At 34.3% G+C, this 12423-nt stretch overlaps 2 pseudogenes; one reads left to right on the forward strand and one right to left on the reverse strand.

The window, feature by feature from the left end:
• The first annotated feature begins 4092 nt into the window (after positions 1-4092).
• Positions 4093-5741, forward strand: LOC109129149 (uncharacterized protein At3g43530-like; annotated as a pseudogene).
• A 2333-nt stretch (positions 5742-8074) lies between these two features.
• Positions 8075-9773, reverse strand: LOC104748685 (uncharacterized; annotated as a pseudogene).
• Positions 9774-12423: the final 2650 nt, after the last annotated feature.

Below are 12423 nucleotides of genomic sequence, written 5' to 3' on the forward strand. Positions count from 1 at the left end.
GTTCATTAACCCATATGCGTTGTTCTGCGCATATACTGAACTTGATAGTCAGGGATGGTTTAGCAATGGTAAATGAGATCATTGTGGGCAGTATAAATGCAATCAGGTATGTAAGGTCATCAGGGGACAGATTGAAATCATTTCAGTTGAGGGTTGAGACAGGTAAATGCAGTAGAGGAAGCTTGTCTTTAGACTGTGTGACTTGGTGGAACTCCACATATCTCATGTTGACTGCTGCATTGAAACTTAGGGTTGCTTTTGAGAAGTTACTCGCAGAGGAAAGCTCTATAATGATTACTTCGACGAGAAGAAGAAGAAGAAGAAGAAGAAGAAGGGAGTGAACGTGCAGAGGTTAGTCAACTTTTTAAAGATTTTCTTCAATTGCACCTTAGCATTTTCAGCCACTAAAACGGTGACATCTATAATATGTTACCATGAGATCGTGCATATTGAGAGATATTTAATAACATTGAGCAACAACGAGGATGTTTTTTTACGGCTTGAAGCAAAGGAGATGAGGACTTAGTTTGCGAAGTATTGGTATGGCATCATCAATATGAATCCACTTGTGATCACCGCAAGTGTGTTTGCTTCAAGGAACAAGATACAATTTGCTGGTCTCTGCTTTTATAAGCTCTATGGAAAGGAAAGTGTAGAGAGTAGTCATCTGAGAAGTTCAATTCGGAAAGCGATGAAGAATTTGTATGAAGAGTATGTCCAGCGATTCAGTCCCAGCTTTGAAACTGAAAGTACACGAACCCGAAGTGAGAATGTGGCTGAAACAACTCTCCTTTTTGAGGATGATGATGATGACTTGGAGAACAAAGATTCTTTGTATAAAGAGATGGAAACAAAGACAGTAAATGAAGAAGTTACAAGTGAGCTTGACATTTACTTGATGGAGAATCGTGTGCCAAGAAATAAAAACACTTTGGGAATGGAATTTGATGTCTTATCATGGTGGAGACGCAATAGTTATAAGTTTCCAACATTGTCAGAACTTGTAAAAGATTTTTTTGTCATTCAAGTGTCGTCTATGGCTTTAGAGTCGACATTCAGTACAAATGGAAGGATTTTGGATCATTTCCGCAGTTGTCTATCTCCTCACATGGTTGAAGCTCTCATATGTACTCAACAATGGCTGAGAAATACCATTCATGCTGAGAAGGTTGCAAGTTTGGTTCAAATGTTAGACGAACTGGATTTTCATGAGTCTTTGGGTAAGCAAGTTTGATGTTTTTCAATCTTTTTTATGATTTACAATATACGGCTAACTTCCTTTATCTATAATTGCAGTAACCAAGACGGTGGAGGATGTTGATGGAGCCATGGAGAAGTCGTAATCATCAAACTTCTCTTTTACTTAGTCTTTATTCTCTATTCTAAGATCAAATTGTGGTTTATGACTTGGTTCGTTTTTTTGAATTTAGGTTATGAAAGTATGAATTAGGTAGTATAGTGATGAAAATACATGTTTTTCGGTTCAGTTTGGTGGGTTTTCCAAAACCTGAATTACCCAAAACCCGAACCGAAATGAGTTTTCGATTTTTTGAATATATTTTTAGATAACCAAATAACCAAAAATCCGAGATAACCGACCCGACCCGAATATCAGAACTCGCAAGGCTACTTCTCGATTTCGAGAAACTTTTTCGATTTTGTAAGAGTGAGTGGCAATCTGTTTAAATACTTAGATAATTTCGGACATGTTCAAAACCGTACTTATTTTTTAATTATTTTCAGAATTTTTTTGGGAATTTGGCAAAAATAACGTAAAAAAATCTATATTTAACTAACTAACCACTCTAACCATCTATCTAATATATACTATGTATTATCTATAATAATGACAAATTTGTCCTCTATGCCATGAGAATGAATAGACATCCCTCACTCCTCTCTATACGCACGACACCTACTCACATGTGTTTTTTTTTTTTAACTATTTCCCTATTTCTATCATATTTGCTGTAAATAATTTACAAAAATAAACACAAATCATTTGTAAAAATATAGTATTTAGTTCAATAAAGTTAGGTTAATAATTTGATTAGAGTTTGATTGAAGTTTATTGCAATTCATATATCCATTGACTGATACGACGAGACCTCACTGACCTCACTTGGAGAGAATAGTACATATTAGCCACAACTAGCCACAACTAGCCACCACTATTTCATGGCTTTAAGATAGTCACAAATAGCATCATGTATTTTGTGGCTAAATTCATTTTTCGTGGCTAATTGTTGCTGGGTTCATAAAAATATCTTGTACTATAAATGAATTGATATGACAATTCTGAAAAGCATACAAGCAATAGATATCTACAAAACTTTTCGTGACCATAGCCATGAATAACCAGTTCGATTTTGTGGCTAATTATTATTTTTTTTAAAATATCTTTTGTTGAGTGACGTGATTTGACAAATGTAGAAAGCAATATAGCCACAACTAGCTACAACACTTTTGTTGGCACAAGCCATAAATCTCCTCAACCCAAATTTGTGGCTATATGGGCCACGAAATGTATATTAATTTTGCATGGCTATTGGGCCATTAATTTTATTGTGGCTAGTTGTTGAAAATTGCCACAGTTAGTCACAAAATTATTTTTGTGGCTAATTAGCCACAACATTGCCACTAATTAGCTATGAATTGCTTTGTCTCAAGGTTGTGTCTATTCCGTGGCTAAATTATTGTAGCCAGAAATTTTTTGAAGCTTGAATATGGCTATTAACAGTTTTCTTGTAGTGTTTAGATTGTGTATATTGTATGTTTTAGGATGTACGTTTTTTATTCATCGTACGTTTAAGTCGTCTATTTGAGTTCCTTATATCGTATCCCTTATAGAATATATTTTTAATAGGATGAATATATTTTTAAGAGGATCCTAATCCTAAATCTATATAACCTACCAAATAATTAATCCATATAATCTATCAAATAATTAATTTTAGTTATAACTTATATTAATATTATATAGTCTACCAATTTGAAGTTGTGTACTTCCGTTTTATTAAAAAGGGGATTACTTAGCTTCTTTATTTTGTGCATGTGTCTTCATGTAATGTATTATCATCACCGCTACCTCCACTGATATCACCACAACCACCATTATCACAATTCCATCATTACTAGAACTACAAGTATTGTTGTCATCTTCATCATCACCACCACCGCAACTAGAGAAATCGTCTGAGGAATCTCTAAATTTCAAATGAAAATCTGAAAACTCCCCCATATAAAACATTTTCTATTTTGATTTATTTTTAAATCGAAAAGAAACACAATTACAACCATACCCTAGTTAAAAATCATAAATTACTAAAAATATCTAGGTTTTTCCCCCACCCACAAACGACCCACAAACCTAATCGGATCTATCTACTCCACTATTTTTTAAATTCCAAACGACTCATTTGAAACAACGGTTGTCTCTCTCTCTCTTCGTGAAAAACTAGGAAAACTAGGGGATACTAATCGAGAGATCTTTTGCTCTCTTTAAGCATTGTGTTGTTCGATCGATTGTGGTTACTCATCGATTGTTAGCAGGATGGTGAAGACGAGATGCAATAAGAAGAGAAAAATTGTCGAGGAAGAACAAGATTTAGAGACGGCGGAGATTTCTCAGCCGGCGGATCTCCCTGCGGTTGGTGATGGAGATGGTGAGGACGAAGTCGAAAGGAGTGATAAAGAGGATGAGGGAGTTGACTCAGAGACTGCAGGAGAAGATGAGAAGGGAGACGAAGAGGATGTCGTAAGTGACGAAGGAGAAGAAGAGAGCGAGCCAGATCTCGATGGCGAAGAAGAAGTATATTCAGACGCATCCTTGGGAGATACCAATTCGGGCGACTCCACCGAGGAAATGGTACTTAGTACCGATTGATTGACCATGTAGAAGTAGGGAAAACATGTTTTTCTGGGTTTGTAATACTGGGATAACATAGTATAACTGTTTGGGTTTAGAAAACTAGTATATCTAGGTATAACTATATGTATTGGAAAAACTTGGTTTTACTTGGTAGAACTATTAGTTTGGTATAACTTGGTAATACTTGAGACTACTGTTTGTTGCAGGATGCCGATGATGATGAATTGATGGCACTACAACCTTTAAGAATGTACTTCCCAGCGGCGGAGTATAACAAGAAGATTAAGTTAGGTACGAGGTGTTATATAAAGGAACTTTTGACAACTTTTGATAGATTGAAGAATCCGCTCACTACGTTTGAGAGGAATTGGTTTGAGAACCATCAACAGTTCAAACACATTTGGCACTTGCCAAGGGAGAAAAATCACCAGGTTATGGGCATGTGGATGCTCCTTCTCCGAACGACATGCATTGAAAGAAAAGGGAAGTTTGGTTTGTTGTTAATGGTGTGCCCATCCGTTATGGTATCAAGGAACACACCTTGTTATCAGGATTCAATTGCCGCAACTATCCAATTGACTATAACAAAGTTGGAAGTAAGACCTTTGTGAACAATCATTTCAAGAATAAGAAGGTTACTCGTGAAGAAGTGAGAGAAAAGCTCAAGGAGATGGTACCTATGGAACGTTCTCGAGATAGGTTGGAGATGGCTGTGCTATACTTCTTATCCAGCATTGTTAGAGCAACGATAAAGACAAGAGAACAAGCAACAGAAATTGATGATTTTTTGCAAAACGCGGTTAATGATCTTAATTTTTGTAAGACGTTTCCTTTGGGGAGATATTCCTTTTAGTACATGCTAGAAGAGATTGCTCACACGATGGATCATTTTGATGGGACCGTCACACAAGGTGTATTATGGCCGGTTGCAGGTTTATGTATTCCTTTGGAGGTAAGTAAAATGTATTTAGTATTGGATGTTGCGTGTTGTTCTTATAATTGAAGCTAAGTCTAACTATATGTTTGTTGTGTAGCTTTTAGCATTTGAGGAGATTCAACATTTGAGGAATCAATTCGTAGAAGATAATCCAGAAGCAGACGTTACATGTCCTAGGATGTGCAGGAGAGAGTTAAAGAAATGCGAACTGAGAGGGTTTCCTCTTGAGAGAATAAATGATGAACTTGGTACGATTATGGTTAGTTTTTATAGTTATTCTTAACATCCTACTTATCCTTTGCATATGAATGAGTTTCGGGTAATAGGTTTTAATCTTTATATGTTTGCAGGACATAGATAGTATCCTAATACCTGAAGATGATAATGAGAAGTCTCTTCTGGCTGGAATCACTGAAGAAGAAGACGTTGATGATGCACATGATGTTGTTGTCAACAGTTGGATGCAACATTATCTACGAGGATATCTTGTCTGGTTTGAAAATATGTTCAATGAAGATGTTCAGTCCCGAGCAGGAGTAGGAGGAGTAGGAGGGGAACCTGAGAACGTGAACAAGGAAATAGCCTTGATTGAAGGACCGATATACCCTAGTGTATCTGATTTGGTGGATCTCCTAAACTCCTTTAAAAATGAGATGGGAGAGAAGATGAAAGAAATTGTGGATAGGCTTAATGGGTGGGAAGAAAAAGTCGCAACATTGGGAGAAAGAGTTGCATCATTGGAAGAGAAATCGAAGGTAAGATTTGTTATTTTTGGAAATACTAGAGTATAACAGTTTGTTGGTAATACTTGTTATTTGATTGCAGACGTGTGAAGACACTAGAGACCATTCAGACTTTGCACCAAAAGATACGGCCGGTCGTGCAGACCCACCACCAAAGCGAATGACAAGGTCATCAAGAAATCAAGGGTGAAGACTAATCTTCGTGTTTCTTATGGTTTTTTTAAACCTGTGATGTTATGTCGTTTTATGCTGTGTTGATTTTATGTTGAAATACTTGGTAAAACTTAGTAAGACTATGTTGTGTTGATTTTGTCTTTGGGCAACTTGGTAAAACTTAGTAAAAACTATGTTGTGTAAAACTTAGTAAAAACTATGTTGTGTTGATTTTTGTCTTTGGGCAACTTGGTAAAACTTAGTAAAACTATGTTGTGTTGATTTTTATCTTTGGGCAACTTGGTAAAACTTTAGTAACACTATGTTGTGTTGATTTTTGTCTTTGGACAACTTGGTAAAACTTAGTAAAACTATGTTGTGTTGATTTTTGTCTTTGAGCAACTTGGTAAAACATAGTAAAACAATGTTGTGTTGATTTTTGTCTTTGAGCAACTTGGTAAAATTTAGTAAAACTATGTTGTTTTACTTGATAAAACATGATAGAACATAGAGAATTCTTAAGGGAAGTCTTACAACACATAGATAAAGGAAGATAAAAGTCTTACAACACATAGATAAGTAATACAAAGTAGATAAATTCTGAGAATCAAGGCACTGGAGTAACTAATTCCTTCAGTTTTGCAATATCTTCAACATTGGAATCCACAACACTCATCACAAACTCTTTTAGGTTTGCAATCTGCATATGCATTTGTTCCATCTTAAATCCGATGTTTCGGAGCTTCACGGACTGCTCATTAACCTCCATCCTTAATTTTCTCACCTCTTCTTTCACAACATCATCTCCGTTTTTACGAACATGGTAATCCATCTGAAATCCGAGATTTCAGATCTTCACGGACTGCTCATTAACCTCCTTCCTTAATTAGCTCACCTCTTCTTTGACAACATCATCCAACATGGAAGCCATTGTCCTGCACAAAACTTGGTAAATAATACACTAGAATTTATAACTACAATAAACGAATCAATGCCATTACACTAAAATCACCTCAAACACAATGCATTTGAAGTATCTCCTTCCTTCTTTTGGAGAAATCTCTTGGATGATGCGTGCACCACATGAACAAAATGTAGGAATGTCGTAGTCACCATCACCATCAGCGTAGGCATATAATCCGTCGATTAGATTTTTGTTCCTTTTCATATCTCTGTAGTATGGATCCTCCTCCTCCATCTTAATGAAATTCATATAAGAATTGGAATAATAAGAGAGAGAATGGATGGATGGATGGATAATGTCGGAAATTTCTAGAAGAGAGAATGGAGATCTCGAGAGAGTGATATAATTTGGGGATTTTCGAATTTTTATGGATTTTTGAAATTTTGGGGATTTTTGAATTTTTAGGGATTTTTGAATTTTTGGGGATTTTTGATTTTTTTAGGGTATTTTTGAAATTTTCAGAAAGTATTTGAGAGGGAATCAAAATTTTGGGAAGGGAAATCAAAATTTTGTGAAATTCTTAGTTATACCCCCACGTGCGCATAGTATACCCATGTGCGCCGGTTTTCCCCCACGTGCGCCGTTATTTCAATCAACGTAGTTATACCAGAGATTTTAGTTGTACCAAAGTCCCACATAGTTGTATTTTTGATGTTTTACCATTTATTTAGTATTATGTATCATTAACATTTGTTTTTCTAGTTATACAATTGATTTCATAGTGTTTAAGGTATGATTAATAGTGCTTTATGTAGTCATATTTGTAAAAAATTATTTTTTGTAACTTTGTCATCCTACAATGGATATTATTAAGGAAGTGATGATAAAAGTATAAGGAACATATTGTTTAGTTTGGTTAATAACAACTTACTTTAATATAGTTTGTAATTTATTTTTGTTAAACTTTTTTAGCATATGTTTATGATGTTTTCAAATCGTTGTTTTACGTCAACTCAATATTTTTTCAATTTTTATTAAAAAATAATTCTTATTTTCAATCAACATAATTTTACTAGTTGTACTTGTTTTACCAGTTGTACCTGTTTTACCAGAGTATAACAGAACCAAAATATAGTATTACCAAGTTGCAACAAAACCAAAATATAGTATTACATCTTATCAGATAGTACTACCACTACCATTCCCAAATATCAACCATTGGAGTCGTTGTCTCGGCCTCCTCTTATTTTGTGTCCTTGGCCGCTTTTCCCCAACCGATGGATTCCTTTTAACTTTCTTTCTTCCTTGCTTGTTTTCCCGAGGCGAGGTATGATTTTTTTTTGTTTTTTTGTCTCATCTGGGACATCCCATTGCGACTTGTCTGGCACTAAATATATTGTCCTATAATACGCCATTACCCACAAATCTGTCCAATAATATTTTGAACAAAACTCATGTAGTTGGATCTAATGAGTTCTATCATCATGCCTTAAGAATTCAATAAAAGCGGCTACAGCATTTAAGCAAGGATACCTTTCAATATTGAACACCTTGCAACTGCAACTTTTCTGAAGCAAATTCACGAAATAAGGCTTTCCATCACAATCAACGACATTGTATTCAAGTTCGAAACTGTTTAGCTCTGTCACAATCAATTTCTCACCAACGGGCCATAATTTCTGGAGTATGTTCTCCACTAAAGGCACCAATTTGTTTTCAATTGTTCCAGCCACAAAATCCTTCGGATGGTCATTAAACCATCTAGAAAACGTCACTATGATTGTATCAAGCAGGGGTATTAGGGAGTACTTTCTTGCATTCTTGAAGACATCTTTCATAGATTCCACACAGTTGCTTGTATCTAAGTTGTATATTTCTCCAGGAAAACAACACCTTGCCCATTTTTCTTTCACAGTACTCTCCTCAAGATAAGCCGCAGCAGAAGGATATCACGTCTTAAACGCAATATATGCACTGTTGAAATTAGCCATTGTGTAATGCCTACTCAACTCCATGAATCTCCATGCGACTACGTTTTTGTTGACGTTTGAAACATGACTTTTGACATTTTGAGAAATACAATATCCATGACGAGCCTGGGATACACATTAGCTATGGCACCGATAAGTCTTGCATTTCTATCACTAAAAAATACCAATTCGGAAGTGTATGGTATAACAGTTTTCAGCATCTCCAAAAACCAAGTCCAACTTTCATCTTTCTCACCATCGAGTATACCAAACGCTATGGGTAGTGGTGATGATTAGGATCTTGAGTCGAGGCAAAAATAAGTACACCACCATATCCGTTCTTGAGCCAAGTTGCATCAACAATTATCACTTTTCTCATTACTTGAAACCCTTCAATGCTAGCTCCCAAATATATGAATAGATACTTGAATCTTTCCTTCTCATCCAATTCCACACGTGTTATTATGCCCTCATTCACCTTCTCTAACATGTGCAAATAGCAATACAACATCTTGTAGCTATCTTCAGAGCTACCACGCAAATCGGTAATAGCTTGATTTTTTCCTCTCAACGTTGTCGAGTATGATATATTCACACCTAATTTGGTCTTCACAAGATCCATGGTCATTTTAGGAGTTGGAGTTTCCATTTTTCCAGGAAAATGGTCATGCAAAAGAGCTGCGACTAATTCTGGTGTTCCATGCCTTTTCACGATGCTGTTGGTTCTAATTTGACTTGCCCTAGAGCAAGTATGCATCTTGGTGTACCTTCTAATCGAGAAATTATCTGTATTTCTAACCCTTGCGGCTCGTAAACCCCATTTGCACAGATCTTTAGTACATCTAAGCACCAAACGTACAAGATCAGACTTTTTAATAACAAAACCAAAACTAAGAACAAATGTGCCTTTATTCACCACATCTTGCAATGCCTTCTTATTAGGAAATTCTTGACGGAGACTCAAACCCAAACCGTCTTCCCATGGCTCTACATACTGACTAGCTTCTACAACAGGTGGGGGCTCTACATATTCATCACCCATATCCGATCTAACTATACCGTTATCCACACCTTCATCACAAGATACGATTCCATCGGGTTTACTTTTACTACCATCAACCTCCTTTATCGGCTCAACTTGTTCTTTTTCTACATACAAAGTGATGGCATTACTTCCTACTTCATCACAGTTCATACCAGTAGGACTTTTCACCACTTTTAGCACTTGCACGGCTCTTCCAGATTAGTGATGACCTCCAGATACAATATACATCTACGACTCTTCTTATCAATGGACGATAGATAAACTTGCATATCCTCATCGTCAGTAATAGTCCATGGATCCCCCCTTCCCACCAGCAGTGCATTGTAAGTCAACCGAAGTGTAGCTTCACTTTTATCTAATGCAAGCTTCTTGTATATCCTAGCTTCTACCATCAACAAAGTTATCTTCTCAACCGATGTCTTCATCATTAAACTATACATGAGACCTTGACATTTAAAATGTATGCTGGCGCTCATTGTATCCTGCCAAAACAATACAAAACTCTGTTCAGTATTACCAAGTTCTACTAGTTATTACCAGTTTTACTAGTGATACTACGTTGAATAGTAATACTAGTTTTACCAAGTTTTACTTTCTAACTTGTTATACTATATAAAACAATGATACCCAGTTTTACCAAGTTCTACTATCGCCACACAGAAACAAATTAAATCGTTGAGAGTTCTCTAATCTGCAATTCACTACGATTCCACAAATGAAATTTATTTCTTGCTAATTCAAACTACTAATCCAACTAAAAAAAATGAAGTAACACCCAATGTACGTACCCCAATAATGGAATCAAGCTCAATGCATATTCTGGAATTCAAGATCTTTTCTTCTCATCAATTTACTAAATCTGCAATTCACTACGAATCCACAAATGAAGAGAAGAACTTACTTGAAGACGACTTCAATGCAGATTCTGGAAGGCACAACGCCGATGGAGAGGGGAAGCTTGACTCTCGCTTGATGGTCGTGGAGAAAGATCGAGCTCGAGCTCGTTTTTGTTTGTTTAAAAAAAAAATTATCTATATATACATTTTCAGAAACATTTATGAAATAATTCCTCAAGTTCCAACTTATTTACAACCTTGCCATTGTGTTTTTAAAAATGAAAAATAAAAACAAAATATTACAAAACCAACAATTACTACAAGATTTGTTATATTCCTTTTTCACAAATCTGTAACTTCCCTCTTTTTGGAAACAACCTAACAACTAATTAATAAATATTTTCTAAAAAATAAATTAATTTTCAAAATAACAAATAACTCTAATATCTCTAATCACGATTTTGTGTTGTGTATTACTAATATCTCTAACTCTACCGATTTTAGAAACAACCTAATCACTATTTACATGTAATTATTCTACACATTCAATTTTAAATTCTATCTCAAAGATCTTCTCCCTCCAATACACCTCTACAAAATCAAAACAAAGAAACAAATTAAATGGGTATTAATGCATGATTCCTAGCATATTCCTTAATCAAACAAATTACAAATCTTTCTTCCCTAATTACTTGCTAACTACAGAAATTTCGCCGTAAAGAAAGAAATCATTATCGACCTACTAAGGACCCTATAAATATTCTACACCTACACGCCAATTATCATCACCAAACACGACAAACCAACCACATACAGAAAATCTCTTTCTCGCTTCTTATTTTTCCGAAGGCTGAAATAATTTTTGGATTGGGTATTTATCAATCGTGATTATTGGGTCCATTTTGGAAATTCTTAGATTTATAATATGGTTGTAGTTACGTTATTATTCAGAAACATCTAATTTTCTCAAAGTTAATTAAAAGTTAATTAAAAATTAATTAACATTATTCTTTACTTCAATTAATTTTACAAAAACTAATCACATGATTTATATATGTTCACGAATTAATATCCGTTCAGGCCATGCATTTTAAGTCTTATTAATTATTTTTCCACTTCTATATATTTCTTTTATATATTATTTCTACAAATGGAGTTGTAAATTATATATACAATATGAAGTTAAATCTTAAGCTACCTATTTTAGTCTAAAAATTTAAGATTTTTATCTGTATATTTAAATTTAAACATTACTATTATAATTAACCTTAAAATAAAATATTGTGGGATGAGTTATAACCGATATATTATTATAAATTTAAAATATCAATAATCTATAGTTACTACTAGCGATTTAATATACTAAATAGATAAAATTATTATCTACAGGGTCCATCCTTATATTTTTGAAAATAATTTGTTATATAATATTTATCTACATATATATATATATATATATATGTCACATATTATTTGTACAGATACAAACAATCCAACAAAAAATTATACAATCTAAATAACTACGAAAACATACTCCAAACCAACACAAAAACATATAATCCAACTAAAACAGTAGAATCTATTAACCAAAATAAACACAAAAATACAACATTATTTTTGCGTAGTAATTATAAAAACCTTTTCACCCGGGTTTAAATCTTCAATTGGTTAAAAACGTTTCCTTTTTTAGTAAACAGCAATTTGGTTTCTCCAATATAATCTTCATTTGGTAATTTATAATTTGGAAATTTATAACAAATTGTGTGATAACAATGGCATAACATAACACTATATACTTTTTAGGAAATGATGAATGTTTTATACTTACCAAAGGTGGGACTTGAGAGATGCTCTACATAACATATTAAACACACATATTTTTAACCCACATTAATAATTAAAGTTTATAAAAGTAAACAATTAGTATAGTTCATATAAAAAACCAACTGAGTTTTATTTTCATT

Source organism: Camelina sativa, chromosome 15, assembly GCF_030686135.1.
Source record: "Camelina sativa cultivar CO46 ecotype springtype chromosome 15, ASM3068613v1".
In the NCBI taxonomy this organism is placed as follows: domain Eukaryota; kingdom Viridiplantae; phylum Streptophyta; class Magnoliopsida; order Brassicales; family Brassicaceae; genus Camelina; species Camelina sativa.